At 34.4% G+C, this 19974-nt stretch overlaps 1 protein-coding gene across 2 annotated transcripts in view; it reads left to right on the top strand.

Moving 5' to 3' along the window:
* The first annotated feature begins 5001 nt into the window (after positions 1-5001).
* The window catches only part of LOC138328515 (protocadherin beta-17-like), a 46286-nt gene continuing 31313 nt past the window's right edge, over positions 5002-19974 (top strand). Inside the window, exon 1 of one of the 2 annotated variants that reach the window (XM_069275347.1) lies at positions 5002-5373. The gene's annotated coding sequence lies outside the window, so the exon portion shown is untranslated. Of the gene's footprint in view, positions 5374-17945; positions 18199-19974 lie in introns of those variants that run through there. The other variant, XM_069275349.1, reaches the window with a different exon arrangement.

Below are 19974 nucleotides of genomic sequence, written 5' to 3'. Positions count from 1 at the left end.
GGTGTATTCTATTTTACCACTGTATATACCCCTCCACCTCTAGTCTGGCTGCAGTAGCTGAGTGGTTAAGGTGTCTGGCATTTTACCACTGTATATACCCCTCCACCTCTAGGCTGCAGTAGCTGAGTGGTTAAGGTGTCTGACATTTTACCACTGTATATACCCCCTCCACCTCTAGGCTGCAGTAGCTGAGTGGTTAAGGTGTCTGACATTTTACTGTATATACCCCCCTCCACCTCTAGGCTGCAGTAGCTGAGAGATGGTTAAGGTGTCTGACATTTTACCACTGTATATACCCCTCCACCTCTAGGCTGCAGTAGCTGAGTGGTTAAGGTGTCTGACATTTTACCACTGTATATACCCCTCCACCTCTAGGCTGCAGTAGCTGAGTGGTTAAGGTGTCTGACATTTTACCACTGTATATATACCCCCTCCACCTCTAGGCTGCAGTAGCTGAGTGGTTAAGGTGTCTGACATTTTACCACTGTATATACCCCCTCCACCTCTAGGCTGCAGTAGCTGAGTGGTTAAGGTGTCTGGCATTTTACCACTGTATATACCCCTCCACCTCTAGGCTGCAGTAGCTGAGTGGTTAAGGTGTCTGACATTTTACCACTGTATATATACCCCCTCCACCTCTAGGCTGCAGTAGCTGAGTGGTTAAGGTGTGTCTGGCATTTTACCACTGTATATACCCCTCCACCTCTAGGCTGCAGTAGCTGAGTGGTTAAGGTGTCTGACATTTTAGCACTGTATATACCCCTCCACCTCTAGGCTGCAGTAGCTGAGTGGTTAAGGTGTCTGACATTTTACCACTGTATATACCCCTCCACCTCTAGGCTGCAGTAGCTGAGTGGTTAAGGTGTCTGACATTTTACCACTGTATATACCCCTCCACCTCTAGGCTGCAGTAGCTGAGTGGTTAAGGTGTCTGACATTTTACCACTGTATATACCCCTCCACCTCTAGGCTGCAGTAGCTGAGTGGTTAAGGTGTCTGACATTTTACCACTGTATATACCCCTCCACCTCTAGGCTGCAGTAGCTGAGTGGTTAAGGTGTCTGACATTTTACCACTGTATATACCCCTCCACCTCTAGGCTGCAGTAGCTGAGTGGTTAAGGTGTCTGACATTTTACCACTGTATATACCCCTCCACCTCTAGGCTGCAGTAGCTGAGTGGTTAAGGTGTCTGACATTTTACCACTGTATATACCCCCTCCACCTCTAGGCTGCAGTAGCTGAGTGGTTAAGGTGTCTGACATTTTACCACTGTATATACCCCTCCACCTCTAGGCTGCAGTAGCTGAGTGGTTAAGGTGTCTGACATTTTACCACTGTATATACCCCCTCCACCTCTAGGCTGCAGTAGCTGAGTGGTTAAGGTGTCTGACATTTTAGCACTGTATATACCCCTCCCCCCTCTAGGCTGCAGTAGCTGAGTGGTTAAGGTGTCTGACATTTTACCACTGTATATACCCCCTCCACCTCTAGGCTGCAGTAGCTGAGTGGTTAAGGTGTCTGACATTTTAGCACTGTATATACCCCTCCACCTCTAGGCTGCAGTAGCTGAGTGGTTAAGGTGTCTGACATTTTAGCACTGTATATACCCCTCCACCTCTAGGCTGCAGTAGCCGAGTGCTTCTAAAGATATCTGATATTTACCCCTATATATAGACCAACACCTTCCGGATATAGTGGCTGAGTGGTTAAGGTGTCTGACGTATTACCACTGTATATACCCGTGCACATTTAGGCTGCAGTAGCAGTTAAGATGTCTGACATTCTACCACTAGTCCTCTACCACTGAGTTACAGTGACTGAGTGGTTAAGGTGTCTAAAACTCACTTGGTCTTCATCCCTGACTTGTGGTGGCCTAGTGGTTAAAGTTTCTGACAATTTAGCACTAACTGGCCTTTTTTTCATGACTAACAATTCACCACTAGCCATATGTATATTGTCAAGGTAAGTGTAACTCCCCAGCTACTGTCCAGCTCGGTCACTTGATTGTGATTTTGTTGCCTTCTGTTGTTGACAGGTTGCTGTAGCATTGTGAATTTTATTGACTTAATTTTTTTTCTGTAACCAAAATAATGAAAAGTCTTTAAACTACAAGCTATAATTATTAAGAGAATTCTTTATAGTGTGTTAACAATTTACAGTCTATTCAACATGTGAAAGTAATAGCTTTTAACAACTTTCTGTGATTTTTTAATTTAAATCTAAAATATCTCAATAACTCTCTAGATCCTGTGCAGGCCCAGCACTGTACGCGGTGGGATATGATAAGAGCTGTGGGCAGGACCTGCAAGAACACTGGACCGTGTGTGTCCCAGCTGGCGGCTCACTGCTGCTGCTGAAATCATACCCATGTAAACACATCCGTAGCACTGATTACCTCGATGAAAAATGAAACTAAATTAGCCACTGACGACCATTCACAAGCCACACACTAACCCCTTTCATCCTCTGCTGCCTTTGCAACTTCTGTTTAGCTTCAGGGATTTTGGCACATGCCTTTAGGTATGAATTAAAATGGACAGTTATTTGTGGGAAGTTACATGTTTCATGGCTATATTAAAATACGGGGCAGTGAGTTAGGGAAGATTGTTCAAATGAGTGACCTTGACCTTCATTAAAGGTTATGGGTCAACTGTTCAAGGGTCTCCAAAGAAATTCTTCTCATTAGCCAAGAATCTCTGAGTTTCTTGGCAATATAGCATGCTGAAATAGATAGCTTAATTTGAATATATAATGGTATAAAGGTCCTGTAAATATATAAGGCCTGGGAAATTCTTCCTTTGCTCCATTTCAATATAATGATCTTATTCCTATTGAAAAAGGGCTTGTTTTCTCTGGTCTTAAAAAGACAATATCTTCTGTTTGTTTTTAGATTGCTCGAAAAGTTCCCAAACATGAGGTGCATGAGGTCTTTAAGATTATATCTTGGATTTGATATTGTGTATGGTTTTGACTTAGGGTCCAAAGGTTTGAGGAATTTAAAAGTCCAAACCGAATCCCTGAGTAAGGCAACGTCTTAGTAATCTAGATGTATAATGAAATAATAGGTCTAGAGTTTAGAGGTTCTGGATTTGATTCCTTTAAGACGGACTACAGTATTGACTGAAATGCCTAAATGACTGGAAATCATATTTATAACCTTGAGATCCATGGGTGTATAGTTTGAAGGTCAACAGATCAAGTTCAGTCCACTTATTTCAGCCTACAGCAAATCACAAGTCTGAATGATATTTATTTTTATTTTTATTTTTTAGATTTCAAATTCCTCTTGTAATTATACTGATAGAAAGATAATTTTAAAATGTTAAGAAATATGCTGATAAAGTTGAATTAAAAAGATATCTTGATTTTAATGACTCAAAATATTGAAATTTGCATGTAAAGCAAAAATCATATCATTGCCTCATCGTTGAAGTTAAAAACAAACAGTTTCTTGGGTAGTCTAATCATGTTCTGATGTCAGACTGGGGCGTTGGGGTCATTTTTACTTCAGATCCTCGAATATATATTCCAACTGGGTTATCAGTTTCCCCAATATATTATTTACCTCTCCAACTCATAAACATGTTTGTGATAAGATAGCTTATCTCTACACTAAACAAGTACTTCTGTCTATGACATAACATATCACATATCAATTTGCGAAACACAAACTTTATACCGGTTTTATGAATCCGGTGTATAAAGTCGTCTTGTGGGTTGTGACCCAGCAATGAAACCTGTCTATTTTGAACATCTGTGTAAAATAGCAACTTTGTTTCAGTGAATCTATATATATGGAACCTATCAAACATTGAATCAGGTATGGGTAAGAGTATTTGTACAAATTGTCTACACCCAAAACATGAAATATGTATACTGACAACCTGACTATTCGGACTTTGAATATCTCATCTGTGCATTAGGGAACCTTTCTACATTGGTCATTTCAGGTTATGGAATAATATACAAATGTAACTTGTTTAATTTGTAGAATCATGCGATTATCATCATATAATCAACAACCTGTCTACTCTGACATGCTCAGGGTTTTATGACTGTATATTAGGGAACCCAGTCTATCAGACCATCAAAATCAGCATTTCAAGCCAACTTTAAACTTCCAACTCTGTACATTAGAAAACCTTTCTAATCTGACCAAGGTAAAGAGACATATTATCTAATCTTTGGACATGGGATCAGCCTATAAATCAGAAACCTGTCTATTCTGACCATCAACATGAAAACTGTGCATCTGTCTACACTGACACAGGAGGTAAAACTTGTTTATAAAGACAACCTGTATAGTCCGACATAAGTATTGAGTCTGCATAATATAGGGATTTTAATTCTTCTCAAACCAATCACATTGAATCTAGCTGTACATACAGGAATTTGTCCACACTGACATAGGAAATGGAACCAGTTTATAACGACAAACTGTTTATTACAACAGGGGGCATTGAGTCTGTGCATTAGAGAATCTTAATTCTATACGTTATTATGAATGCAATTGTCATTATGCAGTGTTGTGTGTTGTTATACAGAGCTGATTTAGTTCATTGGTTTCCCATTTACCTATCAATATTGTATTGAATGTTTATTGGATTAAAGCCTAAAGCAGCCCTATTACTGAATTTACACATGAAAAGATATTTCAAAAATTTTCAATGAAGTTTTTAAGTTAAGTTACTCATCTATAAAAAGAACATTCAAATTCAAAATCTGAAGAAGAAAAAAAATCAAAATTAAAATAGCTTAATACATGTGAACAATTGCTGTATGTATATAAATATCAGTTTGCGCATCTCAGTATTGTCTACATGTGGACAGTATACTATGTACATACATTCTAATGACAGCCAAAGTTTGTCTATTGAAATTAGCAGTGAAAGGGTAGTTTGTATTTATAAGTCAGCATGAGAGAAAGCCAGTATATTATATCAGTAAGGCCTATCAGGGAAGTATAGATACCAGGTTTATAGTGATCTCAGTGATAGTGATCTGAGGCAGAAATAAGTCACACAGTTTTAGCTTTACAGACAGTGAAAGTTGTAGCCTGTGATACCAGTAGTGGACTTGTGCAGCTAGAGCGCTATAGACTGTCAAGCCCCTGTCTGAAGCATAAGAGAGACAGCAAGTGAGATGGTCATGTGATATGTGCGAGCTCTTCTGTGTGTGAGGGAGCACAGGGAATAGAGAGATGGGGTTACGGAGAACGGACAGGTATTAATGATCACGGACTACAGGTAGAGCTCTCTGAGGTGTGAATTTGTATACCTGGCTTACAAATTTGAGGATTTAATACAAAATTAAGACCTGATCAACTTGATTAACATCTATCTGTCACGAAGTGTTGGACAAATTTTAACAGGTAAGATGTTATTGCATTTGTATAAATATTGTTTTCTTTTATTTTGAAAAAACCGAAAAACGGAATTGGAACCTAACATGGTTATGTAATACAGGTAAATGTCAATTGAGAGGTCCTGAAAGTTGTCGTCTGCTCACAAAATATATATACCATACCAGTACTTTTTACTGCCAAACGCAAAAGCAGTTTTTTTTTTATAATTTATAGTCATATTTATAACTTTTTTGGATTGAAGTAAATGTCAGTAGTAATATGAAGTGATTGGGAACATATTGAATGATTGATTTTTACTTTCTAAGTTCTCAATTTTTCATGATTTTATTTTAACTTTAATAGTACATCTGATACACGTATATCTATCAGATGACGTAGATGTGGAATTGAAACCATCATCTGTCACATTGTAGTTATTTTTTGTGGATGAAAATTTGCACAAAGAAATCCCGAAGCTGTGATTAATATACATGTACCTCTAAAAAAGTTTGATGATCGAATCAATCTTGAAATTAAAGTCACAGTACTGTAAGAAAAAAATGTTGAAAAAATACTATTGGATACTAAAGTGTGGCCATGGTTACATGTGTATAGGTCGAGATAAAAAAGTGATATTACGAAAAACTTTAAATGTTGAAAGAGATTTAATTCGAAAATTAAACTCAAATATCTATTTTGGAGGTGTGAAACATACTAAGGGATGTTTATGTAAAAATAACTATTCATAGGAATGCATAAAATGTTGAAAATTTTAAAAAGTAAATTGTACTCGAATTGAAACTATGCCAAATAAACAAAAAAGGCTCTGTTTTCATTTGTATGTTGTAGTACATATTATCACTTGTGCAGAACCTTGTGAGAAAGTTAAAAAAAGGTCTGAAGATGCTTAAGTGTTCAGAAGAAACTGCAGAAATCAAGATCAAAGAGTTGAGTTTTCACTTGAAGATGATTTACATGTAAATAGATCTTCTACGGGGAAGAGAAATTGTAATAAAATCTCTTGTCCAAAGTAGATATTTGACTGAAAGCAAACGAAAAATTATAGCAGATTTTATAGGCATGCAAATTTTATCGTCCAAGAAATTTACTTTCAGCTTGTGGATTTCTGGTTTTAATGCGACAGTCGCCATAAGCAATTGAAGGCTGATTTTCTGCATGGTCGAGATCTCTGAAATGTGTTTATCGTGTGTGCGGTGTCATTTGTTGTATTTTATAGTTGTTAAACTCAAGTTGTAACTAGTTAGAGTACTTTACAGCCCATCTGTACGATATGCTCAATGCACACGATGCAAATCGGTTTGAATTATATTTCAAATCACTGGTGCACGACTCTGAATTTTAATGATGCATCATTACAAGAATAATTTCCTTGAAAATTGTCTGTCAAGTTTTTTGAAGTTTGTTACAAGTCTTAGAATTAAACATTAATAATCACAAGTTGCTTCACTAAGTTGATTTTTTTTTGTTCAAATATTGATTGTTCACTTTGAATATTTAAATTATTGCCATCAAATAGAGATAGGAATAAGAGATAGTTGGGCATGAGAACGTTGAGAACCAAAGACTGGAAGTACTCAGGAGATAGCTTTGGTTGGTCTTGTACTGAACAAGAAATTCTTTTAATATCATTTTTCAAATAAAATATGAACATGATAGAAAAGCTTGATAAAATCATAACAATTTATCAAAATCTGTTTAGATTTAATTTTATCCTCTAAAATCTAATCATAAATATTTCCATAGATTTCCGTGTTATTTCCTGTTTCATTTAGGTATAGGTGTAGTTAAGCAATTTAATACACTATATAAATCAATGGATAAGAATTCAACCTGAAAAAGCAAGAAAGTTAATAAAACTTTTAAACTATGATAAGATAATAACTATAAGGGTAGTATAGGGTTAATTAATGATTTTGATGTGAGATTCCATAAGTTAACATCAAATGTTACTCTCCTACTAAAATGGCCTTTCTAGTTGTCAATATGTTTTTACAAAATCCTCGAAAATCACATGATGGTAGGCTGTTTAGTGGTGTTTCTCTAAAAACAAAATTTAAAATATAAAAGATCAAGACTTTCAAAACTGACAAAATTCTCCATTTTTTGAGAATTTATAAGTGTCACTTTCAAGTGGAACTCCTTGGCGATGCAGGTGTAACGAGGCGGTTTTGAGGTGGAAATGTTACGCTTCGTTTACCAGAGGCTGTTAGCCTAATCATGAATGCTCTATTAAGTACTTATTGGTCTATATGAACATGCACCAGTGTTTGTTCTTCCCACTTGAAGCCATGTGGGGCACCAATAATATTTTGTGAGCCAGAAACAATCATTCCAAGGTGCGGTTCTATCGTAAATCTGTTGGAGAATTTCACAACCGAGGATTGAATGTTGCTTAGAAAAAAAAAGTTGATTTATTACAGTAATAAAATGAAAGGGTAAGCAATTTGAGACAAGAATATCAAAGTCTGTGATTTTTCCCATAGGCATTTTTTTTTTCTTTATCAGCGCATGCATATGTTGTAAGAAATATGTCTTCATATTTTTATTTCAAAATAATGTAGTCTGAAAATGTATGTTATAAAAATGAAAAAAGATGACTTTTTTTGGTCTCTTGGGGTATAAAAGTTATATAAGATAAAAACTAGTTATCAACTTCTTCTCAATAACCAAAAGGTTACTGTGTCTATGGCATACTGAGGCAAATTTCTATTTTAAGAAAATAATTAAAAAGTTTTTAAGGTTTCGTGGTTCTAATTTGTTGAAATATTTCAAACAATGAAATAAGAAGTCCGTTTTATCATTATATTGGACTCGTTAAACATGCTGAGATATAAGACTAACCATGTTTACTAAAATGAATAACCTTGACCTCAGCAATTTGTGTATTAACATTACCAAGTAAATTTGCATGAATGACCTTGACATGCATTCAATATTACCAGCATAAAAATTAAAATAATATCATAATTGGTCAGATGGTCGTATGACAACAAAGTGATGATATACTCATGGTTCATCTAAAAGGTCAGAGTTTGAACTCTCAGCTTAATCTTCTTTGAATTCTGGACAATTGTAACATCATTTAGAATTCCTGATTATGCATGGTTCTGTATCTGTGTCTGTTCAGCTGTGAGTATACATGTAATGAGCATTGAGGGTTGTTTCGATGCATAAATTAATAAATATTAAACAAGCACCTGTTAATGACCTCACACACATGTATACCACATATTCGTAGCCAGTGAGTAAAATTTATAAAGACTGGTTTGAACATTAGATAAGTCATTGTGATTCCCCTATTTATAGATAGTTGTTTTTTACAAAAAGAAAAAAGGTGATCAAATTTTTGATTTTTTGATTCTGCAAAAGTAAGTTAGGCACATATGTATATATATACTTCTTCAATGGAGTGATAATCTATTGAAATTTTATGGACATTTATATAAGAACATGCAGGTCTTTGTAGTGGGGAAAAAGCCTGAGTTCTTGAAAAAAATCATGGATCTACATGTACAGCCAGCATCCAATACAGGGGTTTTGAGATATCAAAATGATGTGAGTTATAAAATACAATTTGCCGAAGATGAGTCTCACATTCCGATGGTTGTGATGCCACAAAACCAAATCAAAATATGACATCACATTCACCGATAGGACGGATTATAATCAACATTAAATTGTACTTTACTCATATATGGTTTTGAAAATTTGTAACCTACATATTGCCTCAAGTAGTCCAGAGACTTAAGACCAAGAGATATAGAAATAGAATATCAGACACCTTAACCATTCTGCCACTATGTAACCTTATACAGAAATTGAATAGCTACAGGAAATGTATATTATTTTTAGCTTGGCCTGAACATTGTTAAAACACTTTCTGATGAGCTAGATTTCCTGGGAGACTAATTTTAGTTCTCCACTACATCACAAGATTAAAAAGGCCTTCACCAAAATACTGTTTAATAGGGCTTAATTATGACTTAGCAAGACAGATCTGGCATGAAAAAAATTCATACATCTTCACATGAAGTACCATCGGTAACGTAGATATACCTATGTCAGCTTAACAATCTGAAATTGAAAAAGTTTCTGTAGATTATATATCAGTATTTTGTTATTCAAAGTATGTCTATATTTGAATAAATATCTTGAAGTTTCACTTTTTCAGAATAAAAAAATTAAAGATGTTTTCAAAACATATTACAATAATTATGGTATATAAATATGAATTTATAACATGTATTAAGCTAACCAGGCTTTTCGACCTTGCTTGACCAGTGCATTGTGCAGGTGGACAGAGTAATTATATGGATTTTACTGACCGGCTTATGCATGCTCACCATTTACAATCAACATGCTAATGAGTTGGCATCGCATGTCCACTTTGCCTGACCAGGGGTCATAAGAATGTGGACAGGGCATGAAATGGTCAGCGATATTATCCCACCTTGACAAGATATAACACTTCAATCCTTTGTTACTGGAGCTTGACCCATGTTGACCATTACCTTATATGGTGATTATCTATTAGAACAATTCTGAGCAGAGCATATTTATGACCATGTTTTAAGACATGTGATATTCTGATGACCAATTAACGAATATTAATTATCATGAGAGCTTTTCTTCTGAGTACACATTCTTCAGACAGTCAAATCGATTGCCATTGCTACTAAAAAATATATTTCAAATTTTATCCAAATCATTCCCAGCAGTTACTAGTCCTGGTGGTCAATTGCTAAGTGGTTTAGAAATTGTCCTAACATATTATCACAAACCCTCCATCTCTGAGTCATGAGTTCAAAACCCACACGGGGCACTTGCAAAATACTGACTACTGGTCGGTGGTTTTTCTATGAGAACTCCACTTCCTGAGCCTAATATATTCTTAAATGACCCTTACTTTGAATAGGATGTTTATACCAAACAAACTGAGAATCCCTTTACAACTCACCACTGTAGTCATCAAATTAGTTGATCCTTAAAATTCGGTGATTGAAAGCTTCCAATTTCAATTTACTTATCTCCATCTAATCAACATACCACTAAGTGGATTATGTATAGCAGTTAAATTATCATAAACTGTAATTGTATTTTAAAACTTACAAAATTGCCACATTTTCATTTTTAGACAATAAAAGTTGCTGGAATCTTGTAAATACTGCAATAGTATTGATTTGCTTTTGTTTGCAATATGATAAGTCTAATAGAATCTTACATTTGCCTGTTAAATGGACAGGAAGATCTCAATCGGGGTGTAAGATTTGGGGTGGTCAGCACCAGACTAGATTAGTTGTGATAAAAATTAACAGACAAAACTTTGTAGGTCTTAAATCTTTTTGTGTTTGTTGTTGACATGTTTGTTGTCTATGTTAAATAATTTTCTGATGTCGCTTTATTGAATCTTTAAAAAATAACATTACCGTTTGTGAAACGTATCAGTCTAAACATGTACGTTTTTCATGCCATCAAGATATAATATTTCAAAACTAAACGTCAGATGGACTATTTCAAAACTTTAAAAGAAAAAAGGTTAACAATATCATCATAATTACCTTTAAAAGCCGGTGTCCTCAATGGACCAAATCATCAAAGCACATTAATGTTCACTAGTGTATATATGTAAGTTCGTCCAGTTTGCTTGCTTTTTATGAGCACTAATGGACTGAAAACTTCAGTTTTGATTTATTGATCGAAAATCAATCAGATATTTAATGTCAATAAACTGCTCCAGTTTTTAAATGTTCAACTATTAGAAGTATTTCTATGACTTGCAAATATCTCGTTTGTAAACATAAACAAAGTTGTCAAAATATAATCCAAAGTATCAGAAGTGACTTATTGAATGATTTGACCTTCTTCAATTTTTTCCTATCAAAAATTACCTTAAGTCTTCTGTTCCAATAAAAAGATATGATGTATTTGAGTAATTATTCTTTTTCTTTAATTAAATAATAATCTTCTAATTATTGTGTCGGCTATATTATCTTAATTACTGGGGGAATACTTGTATCTCATAAATATGACATGCAGACTAAGCAATGCTTCTGGATATAAATGACCTTGACCTCAAGATCAAATGTTTAGTGCATCTTTAGTGTATATATAGGTGTAATAACTGAACATGCTCAAGTTTAGGATTTTTTTCAATGAGTATTGCACAATTATAATTTACAGATGTACAGATCATAAATTTAGAAGGTCAAGAAGCATTGCTTAATATAGATCGAAAAGGTTTTATATTAAGTACAAATCTATTTCAATCATCGTTTTCTCAAGGCTGCTTATGTTTAAAACATCGAAGAATTATGATGGTAGTATTTGTAAGTTAAATGTTGAAAACGTGCAGTGGAGTGATATGTCCAGGTGATGATTGGTGTTATACCTTACTCTGAAACCATTAAAGGGGAAGTAATCCTTCAGTTTGCTGATTTTACTTAATTTTACACTAAATTATACACATTAATGTTTGTTGGAATGCACTGCAAATAAGACCTCCCTACCCACCCATCCAGAGAAGAAATAAAGGTCAAAAGCGTTGAAGTTGGAGCAGGGGGGTCTTATTTGTGGGCAACCAGCCTTATAACATTAACCTAGTGGCCACCATCTTTGTTTTTTGAAGACATGTCATTGTTGTAGAAGTTGTCAGACACACAGTTAATAACAAAACGTTCTAGCATTGATGAATAATTATTTACATCGAAAACATCACCATTAAGGCCACATTTTTCCTGACTGTGTTTGTTAGTCAGATGTCTAACGTTCATATCAAGTCCTTTGTGGCACCGTGATGTGGCAGTTACGAGGTACTGGCTGTTATGCCGTTAAATGCCCAAAACATTCAATTTGATTCAATAAGAAATAAAAGAGATTGTCTGAAATGTCATCCAGCCATTTGCTTAAGACAATGAGCCATTCGGGTCCTGTAAAGCCAATTATCAACACACAGGTGACTTCTTCTTGTAAAAATGTAGAAGGCATCAGACGCCACATGATTGTCGTCGTTTCTAACAGAATCTAACAGTCCTTTTGATATAAATTGAAGCGACAAAATGTCCTCTTAGTTTCTAAAGTTGACCTCCAGAGACCTGCCAGTTAATAACGAAAGCAGTAAGAACGTTTACTGCTAGTATCAGTATCATTAGATTGTCTTACAGCGTTACACGGTTATTGAAATGGGGGAGCTGTTATTTCAGAGGATATGTGACGATCAATACGGAGATACATAAAACTGAAGTCTCGGAGGACTCATTTGAAAAAAACTTCGTTTTAATAAATGAATACCTGAATGTGATAATGATAGTTTAATTCTATTTGGTATATGTCATTATATAAAAGATATATACGATAAATAAGTTAAACTTCTTCAAATGAGATTTTTTTGGTTTTTTTTTGTTAACACTTTACACATGTAGCTTAAGTTGACTCAAGACCGTCCATTACTTAAATCGATCAAGCTTTTCATCATTCTCTTTGCTTCATCAGCTATATTGCACCCATTAACTTTTCTAAATTGCATCAGTTAAAAATCAAACTCAACCATCTGAGGACTTAATTGGTCACTAGTTCTCTCCAATTATTTCCTTGTTACAGATAAAGATGAAATATTGAGTCTTTATTCGATGATCTTGTTTTTTATAACTGGATTCCCCGCCAATCTGTATCTTTGTGCTGTTAAAGATGTTGAAGTCCCCCACCTGCTAAAGCTAGTTACATGGCACAAGACGATCGTCATTAGTTATCAAATTCCAAGTTTTACGGAGATGAGTGCATTTTTGAATTTCAAATTTGCTACAAGATGGAATCAGTTCTTCGTTAAAATGATAATCCACTCTCCTGTAGCGATAGGGATGCTTGCGTGCTTCCTTGTTCCTAATACGGACATATTTAATTTTTACGAAGCTCCGATAAGAACATTTTCGTTTGTATTGCCAGAGGAGCCTTTTTCCATCCAGGGGTTGATTTTTATAGTGTCATAGATGCCATCAAAGATGATTTAAATAGAATATGTATCCCTTTAAGTTAAGATATATAGCATTACCTCTGAACTATAGTGTAAATAACTGAAATAAAACTTTCACACATATTTTTTCACGACTCGGACAAAAAATTATTTGCTGTTAGCGGTTTCCATTTTGTTAATGTCAAAATTACAACCCGTGAAATGTACAACTGAATATATTATTGATTTAAAGTGATTGTTTATAGATTTCGTGTAAAAACATCAGGGGCTATCATATCGTATATCTTTATGTCAATGACATTATTCACTTATAACGTTCTTTTTTCATCCCGTTTTATCTTATGAAAGTGTTTTAAGAAAATAAATCACTGATGTCCTTTGTAAGTTATCAATGTCATCTCTGCTTGTTGGTAGATCATTTCTTCAAGGTTAGTTTTTAGGCAGATGCAGTTTAAGAGATTTGGCTGTATATATGACTACTATTACTTAAGTCGCCGTGGTAACAGCGCCCCTAGTACCATTATGATAGACTCGAACCCTCAAGCGCAGTATGGGACCTTGATCTGGCTGGTACCAACACATTACACAAATAGAGTTGGCAGAATGTGTGTGCTATGAAATCTAAGAAATATGCCTGTGTTTCGTTTACGGATAATTGAACCACATAAGAATTAACTTTGCCGTCCAGCTGTGTTGTTAAGCTCTTGGCTGGACCCGTGGGCTTGACATGTACATTTGACTAGATTCCAGAAGTTTCATTCGCGGTGATTGAATTGAATTATATTCATTCTGATTGCATGGCTTCGATTTTCTTTAAAGTTGGTAAAAGACTGCTACTAGGATATGTAACATTTGGAAATAAAATTTATTTAATTAGATATTTTATGAAAACATATCTTCATTTTGATGATGGACTTTAAATTACTGCCCAGAGCTAAATATCTGTCCTAATTGAAATATTGGGTTAACATCGTTTCGAATTCTTGCAGTGAAAATGCTGTTACCAAGAAAGAAATTGCTTTTTAACTTGATTGGGTTGAAAAATGGAAACGGACGTATCGTTTTCGTGATTTTGTTAAGACATTTGTAAACTAATAGGAGAAACACATTTTACCAAATTTCATATTGCATTTGCTGTTTCAGCTGTAATATGCTTTACCAGATGTATTGTTTTCTGAATAACATTTGCATATATATGTCATCGATTCAGGCTATATATCGAAGGGCATTTGTAAATTGATAGAAGAAATACATTTAACCAAATTATACAATGCAGTGACTGTTTCGTACTGTGTATATAATTTGTATACCGTATCAGCCCAATAAGTGCCAAAGATGGTTGAAATAATTGAGGGGAGAAAAATGAAGGGGTGCTTAATAGAACCAGAATTAGGCTAATATTTCACAAAATGATAGCAAGGAGAAAGTCATTAGTCAATTTGCAAAAAGTCAAATAAGAAAAACTACACAGTTTTCATATTTTCAGTCTGCATTTAATTCGAGGAAGTGACATTGAGGCCTCTGGTGAAGAGGAGGGACACTTAAAGGGATGTGGGGGTTTATTGAATTGAATATGGCAATTACATTTTAGACCCTGCCTTTAGAAAGAGCTGCAGGAGCTCATGGTTCAGGTTTCTGATATTATACCAGGGTAAACCTGACCATCTATCAGTAAAAACCTCTATATTGGAAATTTCCAGAGGCCAGAATGGCATGAGTATATAGTCACCTGAGGTATGGCGGTAGGTTGGTAGTTCATCTCCAGGAACTTTGGCTTTCTTCCACTGCCAAAGCCTGGCACATAATTCCTTAATGACAATAGATATTGATAGGGCAAACATTTCAAACAAAAGAATTGATAACAAAGTGTAAAACATCAGACTTTCATGGTTTGGAACATTTTCAATTTCTTGCTGTTTCTAAAATGAAAATGAAAGTTTGTATGTCAAGTGGTTTTGAAGATTCTTGGAAGGTGTGGGGAATATCAAAACATTTATCATAATTGTTAAAAGGTGTTTTTCATTTCCACGTGATTTTGAGAGGGTGTTTTATCTCTTTGCCACCTGCTGCCTGCTCGAACACTCAACTGGTACTCCAAGAGTCCTTCGCCACAGGCCTAATTAATTACCTTGTCTCTGTTAAGTCTTGTTCATCCAAAGGCTTGCATCTTGCATGGGTATACACACATGTACCCATGCATGTCAAACATCAAAAAGATACAGGAAGTCAGATAAGGAGCCAAGTTGCATGTAGTTGGAGTTTGATTATTGTTTGATGGTCATGTGACCTGGAGAAAGGTTTAGATGTCCTGCTGATAGTCTGGGTCAGTTGTGGTCAGTAGAGTGTGTAGCTATGACTGTGGTCATTGTTTATGCTAATTCATGTTGATGGGCCTTTCCTCCATCTGTAGTTTGCTGGTGTTGTTAAAGCTTTAGGCTACAGAGTCAACACCAGCCAGGATCTCTAATGCGTTTATAAACCTCACACTAACTTGTCAAAAGGCCAGTTCACCATCTTGATACTTTATAAAAAAATCAATAATTCATTTTCTTTAATGAACACCCCAGGCATCCACCGGGTCCTTTGGGAGCCTGCCCTTTATCACTCCCTTGGGGTCCCTTACAAGGCAGCACAAGAATTCTGGTGCCCAAATATTGGTTAGCTTTTCAGAAAATGAGAAATAAACATTCAATGCTGTTAACTTAATAGCTCAAAATTAATGTTTATTCCTAAAACTTTTTATATTAGGTCATAATTGGAAGAAAAAAATATGTAAGTGAAGTATTTCATTTTCTTTAAAATTCTATTGCTGAAATATTACTTTTTTGTAAATGAAATTTTGTAAAATTCAAGCTGAGTCTACTTTGAACAACTGAGTACATGCAGTCTTAATTAGGGCAGCTGTTCAAATTATTGTTAGCTTGATGATGATTTATCAAACATTGCAAATTGGCATATCCTCAATAGATTCAGCATTTCATTGCTATTCATGTTTTTATTTTTTCATGAATTATATATACAAGTCATACATTTGATTAAGAACTGATGATATTGATGAGGTTATATTATTCATTTGAAGTGGTTGACGTTTTTGTTTTAAGCTAACAAGTTTTCAAACAACTGTTTTAAGTTGTTATATTGATCTGTACTTGATAAGAGATTAATGACCAGGTGTATTTAAGAAGAAGAAGCAATGCGGTCCTCAAAGGTGATCTATTTTTTCTTAATTAGATTTTAAGGAAAATTTCACATAATTAATTTACCCCTATGGATGAGAAGTACTTTGTATTCATTTCTGGGGGGTGGGGGAAGTGGTATAACTAAGATGAAAAAAGAAAATGTTGTATTTTAATTGATAATTATTAGTTTTATCAACAGCAATTTAATATTTTGATTAACAATATTTTAATTAATTTAGCCAAATAAATGTATAAATTGTTACAATAATTGAATCAATACTGTATTTTAAATTTTTATGAGAAAAATTCAAATTATTCAAACTTCTTAATTGTTCAAAATTACAAAAGACAAAGAAAAGTAGAATTGATCACATGAGAGAGAAAAACAATTAAGTTGTGTTTTTGTTTGTGACTCACAAACAAGGCATCTAGATAAATAAAGATTTTGACATTATCAGCTGATGGCTAATAGTAGAAAAATAGAGCAATTGTTTTGGGACGTCGGGGATGTCCGATCTCGTTCGTATTACTAATTTAAAGTCAAAACAATTGGTAAGATCGCTCTGGGGTCAATAACTGTCTTAGGACATCGTCCAATCAGAAAGATGAGATAATCATTTGCCGTCTCTATTATGTTGAACACCCATGCGAATGCCCTATCATGCTGGGGCAGCTTGTATCGGACTCGGATTTCAAAGAAACGTTTACACGTATCAGATGTTTTGTCAGATATCCGCGAGAGTCAGACAATCTACCTGTGAGATACCGATCGGGCCTTTACAATGTCTACCTGTACGTAATTCTAATCATAGCAGGTGTACACTTCCGAAACGGATGAATGGGGAACGAGGCCCGGGGAACGGGGGTCGCAGCCGTAAACAGCAAACGATACTCAAAACATTATTTTAACTCCAACAATTAAGTTACAAAATTAGCTTTATTCATTTCATTATTTAATAAGGTTTAAATCAAGCTGTCTTCATTGCAAGACAATGTTTTCTCCCTTCATCCAAAAACGTAAAAGAAATTCCTTAATTTCTGCATTATTTATAAAATTTATTGGCAAAAAAAATTAAAAATAATTAAATTCAAGTAATAGCTAGCATGCAATTAAAACATTTAGCATTTTTCTGTTGCTTAAATGTATATATATTCCTAATAGTGTATATCAAACTTTAAAAAAAAGAAATCCTTGATTGTATAATTAATTATTATTATTTAATTAATTAATTAACCTCCCTGATGGCCTCAATATATCTATAACGAGACTGACCCTGCCGTTTAATTAAAGTTCAAACCCAGTCTGATATAGAGATGATATTTCATACCGATCTAACACGGGTGGTTGACTGCGGATTTGATCTTCGCGTGAGATACACTATACCTGTACTTCAGCTATGTTTTACCTGGATAAGTCCCCGAGCCTCATTAACAAGCAAAATTTTCTTGGGGATGCCCTCACTACTCGGGTGCGTCACTCCATTCTTGTCTAAACAGTGGTACAAACTTTCTGAGACGTCTGCATGTTTGCGTATCAAAATGTGGAAGTTTAACTTTTACAATGTTTTAACATTCAAACTTATTCTTGGGATTTATTTCAATTGAGTTTGGTCAGCGACACACATGAGTCAGTGGATTTTACGATTTTTACACCTGTGAACTCTGGTCAAAACACCTGTGTTTCAGGTATGAACAAATGTTTTATTGTATTGATTTTAAACAGGTAAATTCTGCTTTCTATTTTAGGTTATTTTCCAAATATTGTGTTGTTTGAGAGTGAAGTTTTAAGTTTTAAAGACATTTTGGAAGCAGTAAAATGGATCTAATTATCAAATTAAGGAGATATCTTGAATAGTCTTTAGCTGCATGTACTAATTTTTATTGTAACTAATAAGATCTGCAAAATAAGTATTCTAAAATCAAATTTCAAAGGCAATTTTCTTACCTTTGGTTGAAATGTCAAACTCTTTTGATTACTTTAAGATTAACCAATACATCAGTCTTTTCTTAGCTGTAACTTTTAGGTTTATGGTAATTTGGTATGTAATAGATCTAAAGTGTGAAAACCAATTCTCTTGTGTGAAAAACCTGTAACCTTTTATTTGTATTTTCATTACCTGTAAAAAAAACAAGAAAGAATTAAGTCTTGAACAATCAAATTAAAAACTAGTTGTTAGCTCTTAAAAAGATAAAAAAAAGTTGATATATTGATAAAAGACAGATGTTCAAAATTTGTTTCGAATATTATATAGCTGTTCCTTTCTCCCAATTCTTTGTTCATTTTGAAGTTAATGTTGTGGGTTTAAGACACAAAATTTGTTGATTATACAACTTTTTAGTTTCCAATAATTATTTCCTTCAAAAATGTTACTTGTGCTCTTCATTCATTAAAATCATTTTTTGACCCTTTAAGTGAAACTTCAGCGAATCAATTACCAGTAAGTGATCTTTCTTTGACAATTGAAACAATAAGATGAATGTTGGTAGCATATTAAATGAAGTGCTTCAAAATCTTATTAGAACAGAATTAAAGAAGAACAATATATGTACCAATCAAAAACTGTGTTAAGATATGTGATAGAAGGATATAGCCAATTGAATCAGATGTTATATTGAGCTTGCAGTCTCACATTATTTGAGTAACTGTAACATTCTCCTCGCCAGACTTAATGAATTAGAAATTATAGCTTGTCAGGTTGTTGGGGAACTGATGAATTTGCCTTCTGTTTAACATATACAAGATGACATTCAACTTTTCTCAGAGTTATGCCCCTTTGTTACAAATCAGTGAGTTGGCTTTAAGTTGGCCATATGGGCGACAGTTCCAGGTTATGTTTAACATTATAATACTGCTCAAGGATTTGTCAAATTTGGGTAGTGGAGGAAAGCCAAAGTTTCCAGAAGAAACAAAAAAAATCCTGCAGCCAGTACATGGTAATTGCTCTCATCCATGTGGAGCGACTCCAATTCATAATCAAAAGTGGAGGGCTAAGGGAAGAACCCTGCAAGACACCTTAACTGTGCACATCACATCATTACTTCATTTAAACATTACATCCTTTGAGTTCCTGTTATTCTGTTAAATGCAGTAAATGTGATAGTCATAATTGGATTCAATTTTGAAATACAATTTGTTAAAATTACAATTATCGCTCCAGATTGTATTTGAAAGCATTTTATTCTAAGTGTTTTGATACATCGGCTGCAATTTATCCATCATCATAAAGCTTCAATTCATTGACAGCTACGATTATATAACAAGTCTAAGTTTCAACTGAAAATATTCTAATAAAGGTATAGGGTTAGAAAATTTTTTTTCTTCTCTTATTCAGAATTTGCTGATTGAAATAATCTAGTGTTTTGGACACACACACCAAAGATCCAATATTTCATCATGCCCTCGACTGCAATAATCGGACAGAATGTCCAGTTACCAATAGATTTGTGACAGATATAATCTGT

Source organism: Argopecten irradians, chromosome 7 (assembly GCF_041381155.1).
Source record: "Argopecten irradians isolate NY chromosome 7, Ai_NY, whole genome shotgun sequence".
Lineage (NCBI taxonomy): Eukaryota > Metazoa > Mollusca > Bivalvia > Pectinida > Pectinidae > Argopecten > Argopecten irradians.
Note: the sequence above shows the minus strand (reverse complement) of the source record. Positions and strands in the feature narration are given on the sequence as shown.